The 21,682-nt window shown below is 38.1% G+C and overlaps 9 non-coding genes across 9 annotated transcripts; all 9 read right to left on the reverse strand.

The window, feature by feature from the left end:
* Positions 1–352: 352 nt before the first annotated feature.
* TRNAF-GAA (transfer RNA phenylalanine (anticodon GAA)) lies at positions 353–425 on the reverse strand. Its single transcript has one exon. It is a non-coding gene; the product is annotated as a tRNA-Phe (tRNA).
* Positions 426–1,515: 1,090 nt separating this feature from the next.
* On the reverse strand, positions 1,516–1,588 carry TRNAF-GAA (transfer RNA phenylalanine (anticodon GAA)). Its single transcript has one exon. It is a non-coding gene; the product is annotated as a tRNA-Phe (tRNA).
* Positions 1,589–5,589: 4,001 nt separating this feature from the next.
* On the reverse strand, positions 5,590–5,662 carry TRNAF-GAA (transfer RNA phenylalanine (anticodon GAA)). The gene has a single exon. It is a non-coding gene; the product is annotated as a tRNA-Phe (tRNA).
* Positions 5,663–6,172: 510 nt separating this feature from the next.
* On the reverse strand, positions 6,173–6,245 carry TRNAF-GAA (transfer RNA phenylalanine (anticodon GAA)). The gene has a single exon. It is a non-coding gene; the product is annotated as a tRNA-Phe (tRNA).
* A 3,418-nt stretch (positions 6,246–9,663) lies between these two features.
* Positions 9,664–9,736, reverse strand: TRNAF-GAA (transfer RNA phenylalanine (anticodon GAA)). Its single transcript has one exon. It is a non-coding gene; the product is annotated as a tRNA-Phe (tRNA).
* Positions 9,737–10,246: 510 nt separating this feature from the next.
* TRNAF-GAA (transfer RNA phenylalanine (anticodon GAA)) lies at positions 10,247–10,319 on the reverse strand. Its single transcript has one exon. It is a non-coding gene; the product is annotated as a tRNA-Phe (tRNA).
* Positions 10,320–13,733: 3,414 nt separating this feature from the next.
* Positions 13,734–13,806, reverse strand: TRNAF-GAA (transfer RNA phenylalanine (anticodon GAA)). The gene has a single exon. It is a non-coding gene; the product is annotated as a tRNA-Phe (tRNA).
* Positions 13,807–16,057: 2,251 nt separating this feature from the next.
* TRNAF-GAA (transfer RNA phenylalanine (anticodon GAA)) lies at positions 16,058–16,130 on the reverse strand. Its single transcript has one exon. It is a non-coding gene; the product is annotated as a tRNA-Phe (tRNA).
* Positions 16,131–18,953: 2,823 nt separating this feature from the next.
* TRNAF-GAA (transfer RNA phenylalanine (anticodon GAA)) lies at positions 18,954–19,026 on the reverse strand. Its single transcript has one exon. It is a non-coding gene; the product is annotated as a tRNA-Phe (tRNA).
* Between the last annotated feature and the right edge of the window lie 2,656 nt (positions 19,027–21,682).

The following is a 21,682-nucleotide window of genomic DNA, read 5'->3' on the forward strand; positions in this document are numbered from 1 at the left end:
CAGGTTAGGTAGTTGTTTTTTTAACTCTGAATGGACTAGCACTATATTACCCAGATATATTTGGCATGAGTAGGTAAGCAATGTCATCTGACTACTGACATCTGTGTTCAAGGGGAAGTGGAAGGTAATGCAGACAAGAGTTTACTTTACAAAAAAGCATGAAATGGGAAATATTCATTGTCAAACCTGAAGGTAAGAGAGGTGGAAGCAAGTTTAGAAGGAGGATATAAAGCAAAGTCTATGTTAAATTTATTGTGTTGTAGATCAGTTGGAAAAAATTTGATGAATAGAGAAAAAGTACTACAGCTGATTCCAAGACCTATTTTGTTAGAAGCAAGGAACCTCTCAACTGTGCCGAAACCCGGGATTGAACCAGGGACCTTTAGATCTTCAGTCTAACGCTCTCCCAACTGAGCTATTTCGGCCTTCTGATAGCTGTGGTCTTCATACTTTAATTTGAACCATTTAACAAAATAGATGCAGGACCTGGATTTTTAACCTCATATGGTAGAGATATGTTTTAAGAAGTCCTGTATCATTCCCCAGTTAACTGGTGCAATGGGTAAATAGCATTTTTGGGATCCAGGTTAGGTAGTTGTTTTTTAACTCTGAATGGACTAGCACTATATTACCTAGATATATTTGGCATGAGTAGGTAAGCAATGTCATCTGACTACTGACATCTGTGTTCAAGGGGAAGTGGAATGTGATGCAGACAAGAGTTTACTTTACAAAAAAGGACGAAATGGGAAACATTCATTGTCAAACCTGAAGGCAAGATAGGTGGAAGAAAGTTTAAAAAGAGGACAGAAAGCAAAGTCTATGTTGAATTGATCATTTTGTAGATCAGTTGATAAAAATGTTGATAGAGAAAAAAGTACTACAGCTTATTCCAAGACCTATTTTGTTAGAAGCAAGGAACCTCTCAACTGTGCCGAAACCCGGGATTGAACCAGGGACCTTTAGATCTTCAGTCTAACGCTCTCCCAACTGAGCTATTGCGGCCTGCTTATAGCTGTGGTCTTCATACTTTAATTTAAACCATTTAACAAAATAGATGCAGGACCTGGATTTTTAACCTCATATGGTAGAGATATGTTTTAAGGAGTCCTGTATCATTCCGCAATTAACTGGTGCAATGGGTAAATAGCATTTTTGGGATCCAGGTTAGGTAGTTGTTTTTTTAACTCTGAATGGACTAGCACTATATTACCCAGATATTTTTGGCATGAGTAGGTAAGCAATGTCATCTGACTACTGACATCTGTATTCAAGGGGAGGTGGAAGGTAATGCAGACAAGAGTTTACTTTACAAAAAAGCATGAAATGGGAAATATTCATTGTCAAACCTGAAGGTAAGAGAGGTGGAAGCAAGTTTAGAAGGAGGACATAAAGCAAAGTCTATGTTAAATTGATTGTGTTGTAGATCAGTTGGAAAAAATTTGATGAATAGAGAAAAAGTACTACAGCTGATTCCAAGACCTATTTTGTTAGAAGCAAGGAACCTCTCAACTGTGCCAAAACCCGGGATTGAACCAGGGACCTTTAGATCTTCAGTCTAACGCTCTCCCAACTGAGCTATTTCGGCCTGCTTATAGCTGTGGTCTTCATACTTTAATTTAAACCATTTAACAAAATAGATGCAGGACCTGGATTTTTAACCTCATATGGTAGAGATATGTTTTAAGGAGTCCTGTATCATTCCGCAATTAACTGGTACAATGGGTAAAGAGCATTTTTTGGATCCAGGTTAGGTAGTTGTTTTTTTAACTCTGAATGGACTAGCACTATATTACCCAGATATATTTGGCATGAGTAGGTAAGCAATGTCATCGGACCACTGACATCTGTGTTCAAGGGGAAGTGGAAGGTAATGCAGACAAGAGTTTACTTTACAAAAAAGCATGAAATGGGAAATATTCATTGTCAAACCTGAAGGTAAGAGAGGTGGAAGCAAGTTTAGAAGGAGGACATAAAGCAAAGTCTATGTAAAATTGATTGTGTTGTAGATCAGTTGGAAAAAATTTGATGAATAGAGAAAAAGTACTACAGCTGATTCCAAGACCTGTTTTGTTAGCAGCAAGGAACCTCTCAACTGTGCCGAAACCCGGGATTGAACCAGGGACCTTTAGATTTTCAGTCTAACGCTCTCCCAACTGAGCTATTTCAGCCTTCTGATAGCTGTCGTCTTCATACTTTAATTTGAACCATTTAACAAAATAGATGCATGACCTGGATTTTTAACCTCATATGGTAGAGATATGTTTTAAGGAGTCCTGTATCATTCCCCAATTAACTGGTGCAATGGGTAAATAGCATTTTTGGGATCCAGGTTAGGTAGTTGTTTTTTTAACTCTGAATGGACTAGCACTATATTACCTAGATATATTTGGCATGAGTAGGTAAGCAATGTCATCTGACTACTGACATCTGTGTTCAAGGGGAAGTGGAATGTGATGCAGACAAGAGTTTACTTTACAAAAAAGGACGAAATGGGAAACATTCATTGTCAAACCTGAAGGCAAGATAGATGGAAGAAAGTTTAAAAAGAGGACAGAAAGCAAAGTCTATGTTGAATTGATCATTTTGTAGATCAGTTGATAAAAATGTTGATAGAGAAAAAAGTACTACAGCTTATTCCAAAACCTATTTTGTTAGAAGCAAGGAACCTCTCAACTGTGCCGAAACCTGGTATTGAACCAGGGACCTTTAGATCTTCAGTCTAACGCTCTCCCAACTGAGCTATTGAGGCCTGCTTATAGCTGTGGTCTTCATACTTTAATTTAAACCATTTAACAAAATAGATGCAGGACCTGGATTTTTAACCTCATATGGTAGAGATATGTTTTAAGGAGTCCTGTATCATTCCGCAATTAACTGGTGCAATGGGAAAATAGCAGTTTTGGGATCCAGGTTAGGTAGTTGTTTTTTTAACTCTGAATGGACTAGCACTATATTACCCAGATATATTTGGCATGAGTAGGTAAGCAATGTCATCTGACTACTGAAATCTGTATTCAAGGGGAGGTGGAAGGTAATGCAGACAAGAGTTTACTTTACAAAAAAGCATGAAATGGGAAATATTCATTGTCAAACCTGAAGGTAAGAGAGGTGGAAGCAAGTTTAGAAGGAGGACATAAAGCAAAGTCTATGTTAAATTGATTGTGTTGTAGATCAGTTGGAAAAAAATTGATGAATAGAGAAAAAGTACTACGGCCGATTCCAAGACCTATTTTGTTAGAAGCAAGGAACCTCTCAACTGTGCCGAAACCCGGGATTGAACCAGGGACCTTTAGATCTTCAGTCTAACGCTCTCCCAACTGAGCTATTTCAGCATTCTGATAGCTGGGGTCTTCATACTTTAATTTGAACCATTTAACAAAATAGATGCAGGACCTTGATTTTTAACCTCATATGGTAGAGATATGTTTTAAGGAGTCCTGTATCATTCCCCAGTTAACTGGTGCAATGGGTAAATAGAATTTTTGGGATCCAGGTTAGGTAGTTGTTTTTTTAACTCTGAATGGACTAGCACTATATTACCTAGATATATTTGGCATGAGTAGGTAAGCAATGTCATCTGACTACTGACATCTGTGTTCAAGGGGAAGTGGAATGTGATGCAGACAAGAGTTTACTTTACAAAAAAGGACGAAATGGGAAACATTCATTGTCAAACCTGAAGGCAAGATAGGTGGAAGAAAGTTTAAAAAGAGGACAGAAAGCAAAGTCTATGTTGAATTGATCATTTTGTAGATCAGTTGATAAAAATGTTGATAGAGAAAAAAGTACTACAGCTTATTCCAAGACCTATTTTGTTAGAAGCAAGGAACCTCTCAACTGTGCCGAAACCTGGTATTGAACCAGGGACCTTTAGATCTTCAGTCTAACGCTCTCCCAACTGAGCTATTGCGGCCTGCTTATAGCTGTGGTCTTCATACTTTAATTTAAACCATTTAACAAAATAGATGCAGGACCTGGATTTTTAACCTCATATGGTAGAGATATGTTTTAAGGAGTCCTGTATCATTCCGCAATTAACTGGTGCAATGGGAAAATAGCAGTTTTGGGATCCAGGTTAGGTAGTTGTTTTTTTAACTCTGAATGGACTAGCACTATATTACCCAGATATATTTGGCATGAGTAGGTAAGCAATGTCATCTGACTACTGACATCTGTATTCAAGGGGAGGTGGAAGGTAATGCAGACAAGAGTTTACTTTACAAAAAAGCATGAAATGGGAAATATTCATTGTCAAACCTGAAGGTAAGAGAGGTGGAAGCAAGTTTAGAAGGAGGACATAAAGCAAAGTCTATGTTAAATTGATTGTGTTGTAGATCAGTTGGAAAAAATTTGATGAATAGAGAAAAAGTACTACAGCTGATTCCAAGACCTATTTTGTTAGAAGCAAGGAACCTCTCAACTGTGCCGAAACCCAGGATTGAATCAGGGACCTTTACATCTTCAGTCTAACGCTCTCCCAACTGAGCTATTTCGACCTGCTTATAGCTGTGGTCTTCATACTTTAATTTAAACCATTTAACAAAATAGATGCAGGACCTGGATTTTTAACCTCATATGGTAGAGATATGTTTTAAGGAGTCCTGTATCATTCCCCAGTTAACTGGTGCAATGGGTAAATAGCATTTTTGGGATCCAGGTTAGGTAGTTGTTTTTTTAACTCTGAATGGACTAGCACTATATTACCTAGATATATTTGGCATGAGTAGGTAAGCAATGTCATCTGACTACTGACATCTGTGTTCAAGGGGAAGTGGAATGTGATGCAGACAAGAGTTTACTTTACAAAAAAGGACGAAATGGGAAACATTCATTGTCAAACCTGAAGGCAAGATAGGTGGAAGAAAGTTTAAAAGGAGGACAGAAAGCAAAGTCTATGTTGAATTGATCATTTTGTAGATCAGTTGATAAAAATGTTGATAGAGAAAAAAGTACTACAGCTGATTCCAAGACCTATTTTGTTAGAAGCAAGGAACCTCTCAACTGTGCCGAAACCCAGGATGGAACCAGGGACATTTAGATCTTCAGTCTAACGCTCTCCCAACTGAGCTATTTCAGCCTTCTGATAGCTGGGGTCTTCATACTTTAATTTGAACCATTTAACAAAATAGATGCAGGACCTGGATTTTTAACCTCATATGGTAGAGATATGTTTTAAGGAGTCCTGTATCATTCCCAATTAACTGGTGCAATGGGTAAATAGCATTTTTGGGATCCAGGTTAGGTAGTTGTTTTTTTAACTCTGAATGGACTAGCACTATATTACCTAGATATATTTGGCATGAGTAGTTAAGCAATGTCATCTGACTACTGACATCTGTGTTCAAGGGGAAGTGGAATGTGATGCAGACAAGAGTTTACTTTACAAAAAAGGACGAAATGGGAAACATTCATTGTGAATCCTGAAGGCAAGATAGGTGGATGAAAGTTTAAAAGGAGGACATAAAGCAAAGTCTATGTTAAATTGATTGTGTTGTAGATCAGTTGGAAAAAATTTGATGAATAGAGAAAATGTACTACAGCTGATTCCAAGACCTATTTTGTTAGAAGCAAGGAACCTCTCAACTGTGCCGAAACCCGGGATTGAACCAGGGACCTTTAGATCTTCAGTCTAACGCTCTCCCAACTGAGCTATTTCGGCCTGCTTATGGCTGGGGTCTTCATACTTTATTTTAAACCATTTAACAAAATAGATGCAGGACATGGATTTTTAACCTCATATGGTAGAGATATGTTTTAAGGAGTCCTGTATCATTCCGCAATTAACTGGTACAATGGGTAAATAGCATTTTTTGGATCCAGGTTAGGTAGTTGTTTTTTTAACTCTGAATGGACTAGCACTATATTACCCAGATATATTTGGCATGAGTAGGTAAGCAATGTCATCTGACTACTGACATCTGTGTTCAAGGGGAAGTGGAAGGTAATGCAGACAAGAGTTTACTTTACAAAAAAGCATGAAATGGGAAATATTCATTGTCAAACCTGAAGGTAAGAGAGGTGGAAGCAAGTTTAGAAGGAGGACATAAAGCAAAGTCTATGTTAAATTGATTGTGTTGTAGATCAGTTGGAAAAAAATTGATGAATAGAGAAAAAGTACTACAGCTGATTCCAAGACCTATTTTGTTAGAAGCAAGGAACCTCTCAACTGTGCCGAAACCCGGGATTGAACCAGGGACCTTTAGATCTTCAGTCTAACGCTCTCCCAACTGAGCTATTTCGGCCTTCTGATAGCTGGGGTCTTCATACTTTAATTTGAACCATTTAACAAAATAGATGCAGGACCTGGATTTTTAACCTCATATGGTAGAGATATGTTTTAAGGAGTCCTGTATCATTCCCAATTAACTGGTGCAATGGGTAAATAGCATTTTTGGGATCCAGGTTAGGTAGTTGTTTTTTTAACTCTGAATGGACTAGCACTATATTACCTAGATATATTTGGCATGAGTAGTTAAGCAATGTCATCTGACTACTGACATCTGTGTTCAAGGGGAAGTGGAATGTGATGCAGACAAGAGTTTACTTTACAAAAAAGGACGAAATGGGAAACATTCATTGTGAATCCTGAAGGCAAGATAGGTGGATGAAAGTTTAAAAGGAGGACAGAAAGCAAAGTCTATGTTGAATTGATCATTTTGTAGATCAGTTGATAAAAATGTTGATAGAGAAAAAAGTACTACAGCTGATTCCAAGACCTTTTTTGTTAGAAGCAAGGAACCTCTCAACTGTGCCGAAACCCGGGATTGAACCAGGGACCTTTAGATCTTCAGTCTTACGCTCTCCCAACTGAGCTATTGCAGCCTGCTTATAGCTGTGGTCTTCATACTTTAATTTAAATCATTTAACAAAATAGATGCAGGACCTGGATTTTTAACCTCATATGGTAGAGATATGTTTTAAGGAGTCCTGTATCATTCCGCAATTAACTGGTGCAATGGGCAAATAGCATTTTTGGGATCCAGGTTAGGTAGTTGTTTTTTTAACTCTGAATGGACTAGCACTATATTACCCAGATATATTTGGCATGAGTAGGTAAGCAATGTCATCTGACTACTGACATCTGTGTTCAAGGGGAAGTGGAAGGTAATGCAGACAAGAGTTTACTTTACAAAAAAGCATGAAATGGGAAATATTCATTGTCAAACCTGAAGGTAAGAGAGGTGGAAGCAAGTTTAGAAGGAGGACATAAAGCAAAGTCTATGTTAAATTGATTGTGTTGTAGATCAGTTGGAAAAAAATTGATGAATAGAGAAAAAGTACTACAGCTGATTCCAAGACCTATTTTGTTAGAAGCAAGGAACCTCTCAACTGTGCCGAAACCCGGGATTGAACCAGGGACCTTTAGATCTTCAGTCTAACGCTCTCCCAACTGAGCTATTTCAGCATTCTGATAGCTGGGGTCTTCATACTTTAATTTGAACCATTTAACAAAATAGATGCAGGACCTGGATTTTTAACCTCATATGGTAGAGATATGTTTTAAGGAGTCCTGTATCATTCCCCAGTTAACTGGTGCAATGGGTAAATAGCATTTTTGGGATCCAGGTTAGGTAGTTGTTTTTTTAACTCTGAATGGACTAGCACTATATTACCTAGATATATTTGGCATGAGTAGGTAAGCAATGTCATCTGACTACTGACATCTGTGTTCAAGGGGAAGTGGAATGTGATGCAGACAAGAGTTTACTTTACAAAAAAGGACGAAATGGGAAACATTCATTGTCAAACCTGAAGGCAAGATAGGTGGAAGAAAGTTTAAAAAGAGGACAGAAAGCAAAGTCTATGTTGAATTGATCATTTTGTAGATCAGTTGATAAAAATGTTGATAGAGAAAAAAGTACTACAGCTTATTCCAAGACCTATTTTGTTAGAAGCAAGGAACCTCTCAACTGTGCCGAAACCTGGTATTGAACCAGGGACCTTTAGATCTTCAGTCTAACGCTCTCCCAACTGAGCTATTGCGGCCTGCTTATAGCTGTGGTCTTCATACTTTAATTTAAACCATTTAACAAAATAGATGCAGGACCTGGATTTTTAACCTCATATGGTAGAGATATGTTTTAAGGAGTCCTGTATCATTCCGCAATTAACTGGTGCAATGGGAAAATAGCAGTTTTGGGATCCAGGTTAGGTAGTTGTTTTTTTAACTCTGAATGGACTAGCACTATATTACCCAGATATATTTGGCATGAGTAGGTAAGCAATGTCATCTGACTACTGACATCTGTATTCAAGGGGAGGTGGAAGGTAATGCAGACAAGAGTTTACTTTACAAAAAAGCATGAAATGGGAAATATTCATTGTCAAACCTGAAGGTAAGAGAGGTGGAAGCAAGTTTAGAAGGAGGACATAAAGCAAAGTCTATGTTAAATTGATTGTGTTGTAGATCAGTTGGAAAAAATTTGATGAATAGAGAAAAAGTACTACAGCTGATTCCAAGACCTATTTTGTTAGAAGCAAGGAACCTCTCAACTGTGCCGAAACCCAGGATTGAACCAGGGACCTTTACATCTTCAGTCTAACGCTCTCCCAACTGAGCTATTTCGACCTGCTTATAGCTGTGGTCTTCATACTTTAATTTAAACCATTTAACAAAATAGATGCAGGACCTGGATTTTTAACCTCATATGGTAGAGATATGTTTTAAGGAGTCCTGTATCATTCCCCAGTTAACTGGTGCAATGGGTAAATAGCATTTTTGGGATCCAGGTTAGGTAGTTGTTTTTTTAACTCTGAATGGACTAGCACTATATTACCTAGATATATTTGGCATGAGTAGGTAAGCAATGTCATCTGACTACTGACATCTGTGTTCAAGGGGAAGTGGAATGTGATGCAGACAAGAGTTTACTTTACAAAAAAGGACGAAATGGGAAACATTCATTGTCAAACCTGAAGGCAAGATAGGTGGAAGAAAGTTTATAAGGAGGACAGAAAGCAAAGTCTATGTTGAATTGATCATTTTGTAGATCAGTTGATAAAAATGTTGATAGAGAAAAAAGTACTACAGCTGATTCCAAGACCTATTTTGTTAGAAGCAAGGAGCCTCTCAACTGTGCCGAAACCCGGGATGGAACCAGGGACATTTAGATCTTCAGTCTAACGCTCTCCCAACTGAGCTAATGCGGCCTGCTTATAGCTGTGGTCTTCATACTTTAATTTAAACCATTTAACAAAATAGATTCAGGACCTGGATTTTTAACCTCATATGGTAGAGATATGTTTTAAGGAGTCCTGTATCATTCCGCAATTAACTGGTGCAATGGGCAAATAGCAGTTTTGGGATCCAGGTTAGGTAGTTGTTTTTTTAACTCTGAATGGACTAGCACTATATTACCCAGATATATTTGGCATGAGTAGGTAAGCAATGTCATCTGACTACTGACATCTGTATTCAAGGGGAGGTGGAAGGTAATGCAGACAAGAGTTTACTTTACAAAAAAGCATGAAATGGGAAATATTCATTGTCAAACCTGAAGGTAAGAGAGGTGGAAGCAAGTTTAGAAGGAGGACATAAAGCAAAGTCTATGTTAAATTGATTGTGTTGTAGATCAGTTGGAAAAAATTTGATGAATAGAGAAAATGTACTACAGCTGATTCCAAGACCTATTTTGTTAGAAGCAAGGAACCTCTCAACTGTGCCGAAACCCGGGATTGAACCAGGGACCTTTAGATCTTCAGTCTAACGCTCTCCCAACTGAGCTATTTCGGCCTGCTTATAGCTGTGGTCTTCATACTTTAATTTAAACCATTTAACAAAATAGATGCAGGACATGGATTTTTAACCTCATATGGTAGAGATATGTTTTAAGGAGTCCTGTATCATTCCGCAATTAACTGGTACAATGGGTAAATAGCATTTTTTGGATCCAGGTTAGGTAGTTGTTTTTTTAACTCTGAATGGACTAGCACTATATTACCCAGATATATTTGGCATGAGTAGGTAAGCAATGTCATCTGACTACTGACATCTGTGTTCAAGGGGAAGTGGAAGGTAATGCAGACAAGAGTTTACTTTACAAAAAAGCATGAAATGGGAAATATTCATTGTCAAACCTGAAGGTAAGAGAGGTGGAAGCAAGTTTAGAAGAAGGACATAAAGCAAAGTCTATGTTAAATTGATTGTGTTGTAGATAAGTTGGAAAAAATTTGATGAATAGAGAAAAAGTACTACAGCTGATTCCAAGACCTATTTTGTTAGAAGCAAGGAACCTCTCAACTGTGCCGAAACCCGGGATTGAACCAGGGACCTTTAGATCTTCAGTCTAACGCTCTCCCAACTGAGCTATTTCGGCCTTCTGATAGCTGGGGTCTTCATACTTTAATTTGAACCATTTAACAAAATAGATGCAGGACCTGGATTTTTAACCTCATATGGTAGAGATATGTTTTAAGGAGTCCTGTATCATTCCCAATTAACTGGTGCAATGGGTAAATAGCATTTTTGGGATCCAGGTCAGGTAGTTGTTTTTTTAACTCTGAATGGACTAGCACTATATTACCTAGATATATTTGGCATGAGTAGTTAAGCAATGTCATCTGACTACTGACATCTGTGTTCAAGGGGAAGTGGAATGTGATGCAGACAAGAGTTTACTTTACAAAAAAGGACGAAATGGGAAACATTCATTGTGAATCCTGAAGGCAAGATAGGTGGATGAAAGTTTAAAAGGAGGACAGAAAGCAAAGTCTATGTTGAATTGATCATTTTGTAGATCAGTTGATAAAAATGTTGATAGAGAAAAAAGTACTACAGCTGATTCCAAGACCTATTTTGTTAGAAGCAAGGAACCTCTCAACTGTGCCGAAACCCGGGATTGAACCAGGGACCTTTAGATCTTCAGTCATACACTCTCCCAACTGAGCTATTGCGGCCTGCTTATAGCTGTGGTCTTCATACTTTAATTTAAATCATTTAACAAAATAGATGCAGGACCTGGATTTTTAACCTCATATGGTAGAGATATGTTTTAAGGAGTCCTGTATCATTCCGCAATTAACTGGTGCAATGGGCAAATAGCATTTTTGGGATCCAGGTTAGGTAGTTGTTTTTTTAACTCTGAATGGACTAGCACTATATTACCCAGATATATTTGGCATGAGTAGGTAAGCAATGTCATCTGACTACTGACATCTGTGTTCAAGGGGAAGTGGAAGGTAATGCAGACAAGAGTTTACTTTACAAAAAAGCATGAAATGGGAAATATTCATTGTCAAACCTGAAGGTAAGAGAGGTGGAAGCAAGTTTAGAAGGAGGACATAAAGCAAAGTCTATGTTAAATTGATTGTGTTGTAGATCAGTTGGAAAAAAATTGATGAATAGAGAAAAAGTACTACAGCTGATTCCAAGACCTATTTTGTTAGAAGCAAGGAACCTCTCAACTGTGCCGAAACCCGGGATTGAACCAGGGACCTTTAGATGTTCAGTCTAACGCTCTCCCAACTGAGCTATTTCAGCATTCTGATAGCTGGGGTCTTCATACTTTAATTTGAACCATTTAACAAAATAGATGCAGGACCTAGATTTTTAACCTCATATGGTAGAGATATGTTTTAAGGAGTCCTGTATCATTCCCCAGTTAACTGGTGCAATGGGTAAATAGCATTTTTGGGATCCAGGTTAGGTAGTTGTTTTTTTAACTCTGAATGGACTAGCACTATATTACCTAGATATATTTGGCATGAGTAGGTAAGCAATGTCATCTGACTACTGACATCTGTGTTCAAGGGGAAGTGGAATGTGATGCAGACAAGAGTTTACTTTACAAAAAAGGACGAAGTGGGAAACATTCATTGTCAAACCTGAAGGCAAGATAGGTGGAAGAAAGTTTAAAAGGAGGACAGAAAGCAAAGTCTATGTTGAATTGATCATTTTGTAGATCAGTTGATAAAAATGTTGATAGAGAAAAAAGTACTACAGCTGATTCCATGACCTATTTTGTTAGAAGCAAGGAACCTCTCAACTGTGCCGAAACCCGGGATGGAAACAGGGACCTTTAGATCTTCAGTCTAACGCTCTCCCAACTGAGCTATTTCGGCCTGCTTATAGCTGGGTCTTCATACTTTAATTTAAACCATTTAACAAAATAGATGCAGGACCTGGATTTTTAACCTCATGTGGTAGAGATATGTTTTAAGGAGTCCTGTATCATTCCCCAGTTAACTGGTGCAATGGGTAAATAGCATTTTTTGGATCCAGGTTAGGTAGTTGTTTTTTTAACTCTGAATGGACTAGCACTATATTACCCAGATATATTTGGGTTGAGTAGGTAAGCAATGTCATCTGACTACTGACATCTGTGTTCAAGGGGAAGTGGAAGGTAATGCAGACAAGAGTTTACTTTACAAAAAAGCATGAAATGGGAAATATTCATTGTCAAACCTGAAGGTAAGAGAGGTGGAAGCAAGTGTAGAAGGAGGACATAAAGCAAAGTCTATGTTAAATTGATTGTGTTGTAGATCAGTTGGAAAAAATTTGATGAATAGAGAAAAAGTACTACAGCTGATTCCAAGATCTCTTTTGTTAGAAGCAAGGAACGTCTCAACTGTGCCGAAACCCGGGATTGAACCAGGGACCTTTAGATCTTCAGTCTAACGCTCTCCCAACTGAGCTATTTTGGCCTTCTGATAGCTGGGGTCTTCATACTTTAATTTGAACCATTTAACAAAATAGATGCAGGACCTGGATTTTTAACCTCATATGGTAGAGATATGTTTTAAGGAGTCCTGTATCATTCCCCAGTTAACTGGTGCAATGGGTAAATAGCATTTTTGGGATCCAGGTTAGGTAGTTGTTTTTTTAACTCTGAATGGACTAGCACTATATTACCCAGATATATTTGGCATGAGTAGGTAAGCAATGTCATCTGACTACTGACATCTGTGTTCAAGGGGAAGTGGAATGTGATGCAGACAAGAGTTTACTTTACAAAAAAGGACGAAATGGAAAACATTCATAGTCAAACCGGAAGGCAAGATAGGTGGAAGAAAGTTTAAAAGGAGGACAGAAAGCAAAGTCTATGTTGAAATGATCATTTTGTAGATCAGTTGACAAAAATGTTTATAGAGAAAAAGTACTACAGCTGATTCCAAGACCTATTTTGTTAGAAGCAAGGAACCTCTCAACTGTGCCGAAACCCGGGATTGAACCAGGGACCTTTAGATCTTCAGTCTAACGCTCTCCCAATTGAGCTATTTCAGCCTTCTGATAGCTGGGGTCTTCATACTTTAATTTGAACCATTTAACAAAATAGATGCAGGACCTGGATTTTTAACCTCATATGGTAGAGATATGTTTTACGGAGTCCTGTATCATTCCCCAGTTAACTGGTAAAATGGGTAAATAGCATTTTTGGGATCCAGGTTAGGTAGTTGTCTTTTTAACTCTGAATGGACTAGCACTATATTACCCAGATATATTTGGCATGAGTAGGTAAGCAATGTCATCTGACTACTGACATCTGTGTTCAAGGGGAAGTGGAATGTGATGCAGACAAGAGTTTACTTTACAAAAAAGGACGAAATGGAAAACATTCATAGTCAAACCTGAAGGCAAGATAGGTGGAAGAAAGTTTAAAAGGATGACAGAAAGCAAAGTCTATGTTGAATTGATCATTTTGTAGATCAGTTGATAAAAATGTTGATAGAGAAAAAAGTACTACAGCTGATTCCAAGACCTATTTTGTTAGAAGCAAGGAACCTCTCAACTGTGCCGAAACCCGGGATTGAACCAGGGACCTTTAGATCTTCAGTCTAACGCTCTCCCAACTGAGCTATTTCGGCCTTCTGATAGCTGGTGTCTTCATACTTTAATTTGAACCATTTAACAAAATAGATGCAGGACCTGGATTTTTAACCTCATATGGTAGAGATATGTTTTAAGGAGTCCTGTATCATTCCCAATTAACTGGTGCAATGGGTAAATAGCATTTTTGGGATCCAGGTTAGGTAGTTGTTTTTTTAACTCTGAATGGACTAGCACTATATTACCTAGATATATTTGGCATGAGTAGTTAAGCAATGTCATCTGACTACTGACATCTGTGTTCAAGGGGAAGTGGAATGTGATGCAGACAAGAGTTTACTTTACAAAAAAGGACGAAATGGGAAACATTCATTGTGAAACCTGAAGGCAAGATAGGTGGAAGAAAGTTTAAAAGGAGGACTGAAAGCAAAGTCTATGTTGAATTGATCATTTTGTAGATCAGTTGATAAAAATGTTGATAGAGAAAAAAGTACTACAGCTGATTCCAAGACCTATTTTGTTAGAAGCAAGGAACCTCTCAACTGTGCCGAAACCCGGGATTGAACCAGGGACCTTTAGATCTTCAGTCTTACGCTCTCCCAACTGAGCTATTGCGGCCTGCTTATAGCTGTGGTCTTCATACTTTAATTTAAATCATTTAACAAAATAGATGCAGGACCTGGATTTTTAACCTCATATGGTAGAGATATGTTTTAAGGAGTCCTGTATCATTCCGCAATTAACTGGTGCAATGGGCAAATAGCATTTTTGGGATCCAGGTTAGGTAGTTGTTTTTTTAACTCTGAATGGACTAGCACTATATTACCCAGATATATTTGGCATGAGTAGGTAAGCAATGTCATCTGACTACTGACATCTGTGTTCAAGGGGAAGTGGAAGGTAATGCAGACAAGAGTTTACTTTACAAAAAAGCATGAAATGGGAAATATTCATTGTCAAACCTGAAGGTAAGAGAGGTGGAAGCAAGTTTAGAAGGAGGACATAAAGCAAAGTCTATGTTAAATTGATTGTGTTGTAGATCAGTTGGAAAAAAATTGATGAATAGAGAAAAAGTACTACAGCTGATTCCAAGACCTATTTTGTTAGAAGCAAGGAACGTCTCAACTGTGCCGAAACCCGGGATTGATCCAGGGACCTTTAGATCTTCAGTCTAACGCTCTCCCAACTGAGCTATTTCGGCCTACTGATAGCTGGGGTCTTCATACTTTAATTTGAACCATTTAACAAAATAGATGCAGGACCTGGATTTTTAACCTCATATGGTAGAGATATGTTTTAAGGAGTCCTGTATCATTCCCCAGTTAACTGGTGCAATGGGTAAATAGCATTTTTGGGATCCAGGTTAGGTAGTTGTTTTTTTAACTCTGAATGGACTAGCACTATATTACCCAGATATATTTGGCATGAGTAGGTAAGCAATGTCATCTGACTACTGACATCTGTGTTCAAGGGGAAGTGGAATGTGATGCAGACAAGAGTTTACTTTACAAAAAAGGACGAAATGGAAAACATTCATAGTCAAACCGGAAGGCAAGATAGGTGGAAGAAAGTTTAAAAGGAGGACAGAAAGCAAAGTCTATGTTGAATTGATCATTTTGTAGATCAGTTGACAAAAATGTTTATAGAGAAAAAGTACTACAGCTGATTCCAAGACCTATTTTGCTAGAAGCAAGGAACCTCTCAACTGTGCCGAAACCCGGGATTGAACCAGGGACCTTTAGATCTTCAGTCTAACGCTCTCCCAATTGAGCTATTTCAGCCTTCTGATAGCTGGGGTCTTCATACTTTAATTTGAACCATTTAACAAAATAGATGCAGGACCTGGATTTTTAACCTCATATGGTAGAGATATGTTTTACGGAGTCCTGTATCATTCCCCAGTTAACTGGTGCAATGGGTAAATAGCATTTTTGGGATCCAGGTTAGGAAGTTGTCTTTTTAAAACTGAATGGACTAGCACTATATTACCCAGATATATTTGGCATGAGTAGGTAAGCAATGTCATCTGACTACTGACATCTGTGTTCAAGGGGAAGTGGAATGTGATGCAGACAAGAGTTTACTTTACAAAAAAGGACGAAATGGAAAACATTCATAGTCAAACCTGAAGGCAAGATAGGTGGAAGAAAGTTTAAAAGGAGGACAGAAAGCAAAGTCTATGTTGAATTGATCATTTTGTAGATCAGTTGATAAAAATGTTGATAGAGAAAAAAGTACTACAGCTGATTCCAAGACCTATTTTGTTAGAAGAAAGGAACCTCTCAACTGTGCCGAAACCCGGGATTGAACCAGGGACCTTTAGATCTTCAGTCTAACGCTCTCCCAACTGAGCTATTTCGGCCTTCTGATAGCTGGGGTCTTCATACTTTAATTTGAACCATTTAACAAAATAGATGCAGGACCTGGATTTTTAACCTCATATGGTAGAGATATGTTTTAAGGAGTCCTGTATCATTCCCAATTAACTGGTGCAATGGGTAAATAGCATTTTTGGGATCCAGGTTAGGTAGTTGTTTTTTTAACTCTGAATGGACTAGCACTATATTACCTAGATATATTTGGTATGAGTAGTTAAGCAATGTCATCTGACTACTGACATCTGTGTTCAAGGGGAAGTGGAATGTGATGCAGACAAGAGTTTACTTTACCAAAAAGGACGAAATGGGAAACATTCATTGTGAAACCTGAAGGCAAGATAGGTGGAAGAAAGTTTAAAAGGAGGACAGAAAGCAAAGTCTATGTTGAATTGATCATTTTGTAGATCAGTTGATAAAAATGTTGATAGAGAAAAAAGTACTACAGCTGATTCCAAGACCTATTTTGTTAGAAGCAAGGAACCTCTCAACTGTGCCGAAACCCGGGATTGAACCAGGGACCTTTAGATCTTCAGTCTTACGCTCTCCCAACTGAGCTATTGCGGCCTGCTTATAGCTGTGGTCTTCATACTTTAATTTAAATCATTTAACAAAATAGATGCAGGACCTGGATTTTTAACCTCATATGGTAGAGATATGTTTTAAGGAGTCCTGTATCATTCCGCAATTAACTAGTGCAATGGGCAAATAGCATTTTTGGGATCCAGGTTAGGTAGTTGTTTTTTTAACTCTGAATGGACTAGCACTATATTACCCAGATATATTTGGCATGAGTAGGTAAGCAATGTCATCTGACTACTGACATCTGTGTTCAAGGGGAAGTGGAATGTGATGCAGACAAGAGTTTACTTTACAAAAAAGGACGAAATGGGAAACATTCATTGTCAAACCTGAAGGCAAGATAGGTGGAAGAAAGTTTAAAAGGAGGACAGAAAGCAAAGTCTATGTTGAATTGATCATTTTGTAGATCAGTTGATAAAACTGTTGATAGAGAAAAAAGTACTACAGCTGATTCCAAGACCTATTTTGTTAGAAGCAAGGAACCTCTAAACTGTGCCGAAACCCGGGATGGAACCAGGGACCTTTTGATCTTCAGTCTAAAGCTCTCCCAACTGAGCTATTGCGGCCTGCTTATAGCTGTGGTCTTCATACTCTAATTTAAACCATTTAACAAAATAGATGCAGGACCTGGATTTTTAACCTCATATGGTAGAGATATGTTTTAAGGAGTCCTGTATCATTCCGCAATTAACTGGTGCAATGGGCAAATAGCAGTTTTGGGATCCAGGTTAGGTAGTTGTTTTTTTAACTCTGAATGGACTAGCACTATATTACCCAGATGTATTTGGCATGAGTAGGTAAGCAATGTCATCTGACTACTGACATCTGTATTCAAGGGGAGGTGGAAGGTAATGCAGACAAGAGTTTACTTTACAAAAAAGCATGAAATGGGAAATATTCATTGTCAAACCTGAAGGTAAGAGAGGTGGAAGCAAGTTTAGAAGGAGGACATAAAGCAAAGTCTATGTTAAATTGATTGTGTTGTAGATCAGTTGGAAAAAATTTGATGAATAGAGAAAAAGTACTACAGCTGATTCCAAGACCTATTTTGTTAGAAGCAAGGAACCTCTCAACTGTGCCGAAACCCGGGATTGAACCAGGGACCTTTAGATCTTCAGTCTAACGCTCTCCCAACTGAGCTATTTCAGCATTCTGATAGCTGTGGTCTTCATACTTTAATTTGAACCATTTAACAAAATAGATGCAGGACCTGGATTTTTAACCTCATATGGTAGAGATATGTTTTAAGGAGTCCTGTATCATTCCCCAGTTAACTGGTGCAATGGGTAAATAGCATTTTTGGGATCCAGGTTAGGTAGTTGTTTTTTTAACTCTGAATGGACTAGCACTATATTACCTAGATATATTTGGCATGAGTAGGTAAGCAATGTCATCTGACTACTGACATCTCTGTTCAAGGGGAAGTGGAATGTGATGCAGACAAGAGTTTACTTTACAAAAAAGGACGAAGTGGGAAACATTCATTGTCAAACCTGAAGGCAAGATAGGTGGAAGAAAGTTTAAAAGGAGGACAGAAAGCAAAGTCTATGTTGAATTGATCATTTTGTAGATCAGTTGATAAAAATGTTGATAGAGAAAAAAGTACTACAGCTGATTCCAAGACCTATTTTGTTAGAAGCAAGGAACCTCTCAACTGTGCCGAAACCCGGGACCTTTAGATCTTCAGTCTAACGCTCTCCCACCTGAGCTATTTCGGCCTGCTTATAGCTGTGGTCTTCATACTTTAATTTAAACCATTTAACAAAATAGATGCAGGACCTGGGTTTTTAACCTCATGTGGTAGAGATATGTTTTAAGGAGTCCTGTATCATTCCCCAGTTAACTGGTGCAATGGGTAAATAGCATTTTTGGGATCCAGGTTAGGTAGTTGTTTTTTTAACTCTGAATGGACTAGCACTATATTACCCAGATATATTTGGCATGAGTAGGTAAGCAATGTCATCTGACTACTGACATCTGTGTTTAAGGGGAAGTGGAAGGTAATGCAGACAAGAGTTTACTTTACAAAAAAGCATGAAATGGGAAATATTCATTGTCAAACCTGAAGGTAAGAGAGGTGGAAGCAAGTTTAGAAGGAGGACATAAAGCACAGTCTATGTTAAATTGATTGTGTTGTAGATCAGTTGGAAAAACTTTGATGAATAGAGAAAAAGTACTACAGCTGATTCCAAGACCTATTTTGTTAGAAGCAAGGAACGTCTCAACTGTGCCGAAACCCGGGATTGAACCAGGGACCTTTAGATCTTCAGTCTAACGCTCTCCCAACTGAGCTATTTCGGCCTTCTGATAGCTGGGGTCTTCATACTTTAATTTGAACCATTTAACAAAATAGATGCAGGACCTGGATTTTTAACCTCATATGGTAGAGATATGTTTTAAGGAGTCCTGTATCATTCCCCAGTTAACTGGTGCAATGGGTAAATAGCATTTTTGGGATCCAGGTTAGGTAGTTGTTTTTTTAACTCTGAATGGACTAGCACTATATTACCCAGATATATTTGGCATGAGTAGGTAAGCAATGTCATCTGACTACTGACATCTGTGTTCAAGGGGAAGTGGAATGTGATGCAGACAAGAGTTTACTTTACAAAAAAGGACGAAATGGAAAACATTCATAGTCAAACCTGAAGGCAAGATAGGTGGAAGAAAGTTTAAAAGGAGGACAGAAAGCAACGTCTATGTTGAATTGATCATTTTGTAGATCAGTTGATAAAAATGTTGATAGAGAAAAAAGTACTACAGCTGATTCCATGACCTATTTTGTTACAAGGAAGGAACCTCTCAACTGTGCCGAAACCCGGGATTGAACCAGGGACCTTTAGATCTTCAGTCTAACGCTCTCCCAACTGAGCTATTGTGGCCTGCTTATAGATGTGGTCTTCATACTTTAATTTAAATCATTTAACAAAATAGATGCAGGACCTGGATTTTTAACCTCATATGGTAGAGATATGTTTTAAGGAGTCCTGTATCATTCCGCAATTAACTGGTGCAATGGGCAAATAGCATTTTTGGGATCCAGGTTAGGTAGTTGTTTTTTTACTCTGAATGGACTAGCACTATATTACCCAGATATATTTGGCATGAGTAGGTAAGCAATGTCATCTGACTACTGACATCTGTGTTCAAGGGGAAGTGGAAGGTAATGCAGACAAGAGTTTACTTTACAAAAAAGCATGAAATGGGAAATATTCATTGTCAAACCTGAAGGTAAGAGAGGTGGAAGCAAGTTTAGAAGGAGGACATAAAGCAAAGTGTATGTTAAATTGATTGTGTTGTAGATCAGTTGGAAAAAAATTGATGAATAGAGAAAAAGTACTACAGCTGATTCCAAGACCTATTTTGTTAGAAGCAAGGAACCTCTCAACTGTGCCGAAACCCGGGATTGAACCAGGGACCTTTAGATCTTCAGTCTAACGCTCTCCCAACTGAGCTATTTCAGCATTCTTATAGCTGGGGTCTTCATACTTTAATTTGAACCATTTAACAAAATAGATGCAGGACCTGGATTTTTAACCTCATATGGTAGAGATATGTTTTAAGGAGTCCTGTATCATTCCCCAGTTAACTGGTGCAATGGGTAAATAGCATTTTTGGGATCCAGGTTAGGTAGTTGTTTTTTTAACTCTGAATTTACTAGCACTATATTACCTAGATATATTTGGCATGAGTAGGTAAGCAATGTCATCTGACTACTGACATCTGTGTTCAAGGGGAAGTGGAATGTGATGCAGACAAGAGTTTACTTTACAAAAAAGGACGAAGTGGGAAACATTCATTGTCAAACCTGAAGGCAAGATAGGTGGAAGAAAGTTTAAAAGGAGGACAGAAAGCAAAGTCTATGTTGAATTGATCATTTTGTAGATCAGTTGATAAAAATGTTGATAGAGAAAAAAGTACTACAGCTGATTCCATGACCTATTTTGTTAGAAGCAAGGAACCTCTCAACTGTGCCGAAACCCGGGATGGAAACAGGGACCTTTAGATCTTCAGTCTAACGCTCTCCCAACTGAGCTATTACGGCCTGCTTATAGCTGTGGTCTTCATACTTTAATTTAAACCATTTAACAAAATAGATGCAGGACCTGGATTTTTAACCTCATGTGGTAGAGATATGTTTTAAGGAGTCCTGTATCATTCCCCAGTTAACTGGTGCAATGGGTAAATAGCATTTTTGGGATCCAGGTTAGGTAGTTGTTTTTTTAACTCTGAATGGACTAGCACTATAGTACCCAGATATATTTGGCATGAGTAGGTAAGCAATGTCATCTGACTACTGACATCTGTGTTCAAGGGGAAGTGGAAGGTAATGCAGACAAGAGTTTACTTTACAAAAAAGCATGAAATGGGAAATATTCATTGTCAAACCTGAAGGTAAGAGAGGTGGAAGCAAGTTTAGAAGGAGGACATAAAGCAAAGTCTATGTTAAATTGATTGTGTTGTAGATCAGTTGGAAAAAATTTGATGAATAGAGAAAAAGTACTACAGCTGATTCCAAGATCTCTTTTGTTAGAAGCAAGGAACATCTCAACTGTGCCGAAACCCGGGATTGAACCAGGGACCTTTAGATCTTCAGTCTAACGCTCTCCCAACTGAGCTATTTTGGCCTTCTGATAGCTGGGGTCTTCATACTTTAATTTGAACCATTTAACAAAATAGATGCAGGACCTGGATTTTTAACCTCATATGGTAGAGATATGTTTTAAGGAGTCCTGTATCATTCCCCAGTTAACTGGTGCAATGGGTAAATAGCATTTTTGGGATCCAGGTTAGGTAGTTGTTTTTTTAACTCTGAATGGACTAGCACTATATTACCCAGATATATTTGGCATGAGTAGGTAAGCAATGTCATCTGACTACTGACATCTGTGTTCAAGGGGAAGTGGAATGTGATGCAGACAAGAGTTTACTTTACAAAAAAGGACGAAATGGAAAA

This window comes from Lissotriton vulgaris, chromosome 8, assembly GCF_964263255.1.
Source record: "Lissotriton vulgaris chromosome 8, aLisVul1.2, whole genome shotgun sequence".
Lineage (NCBI taxonomy): Eukaryota > Metazoa > Chordata > Amphibia > Caudata > Salamandridae > Lissotriton > Lissotriton vulgaris.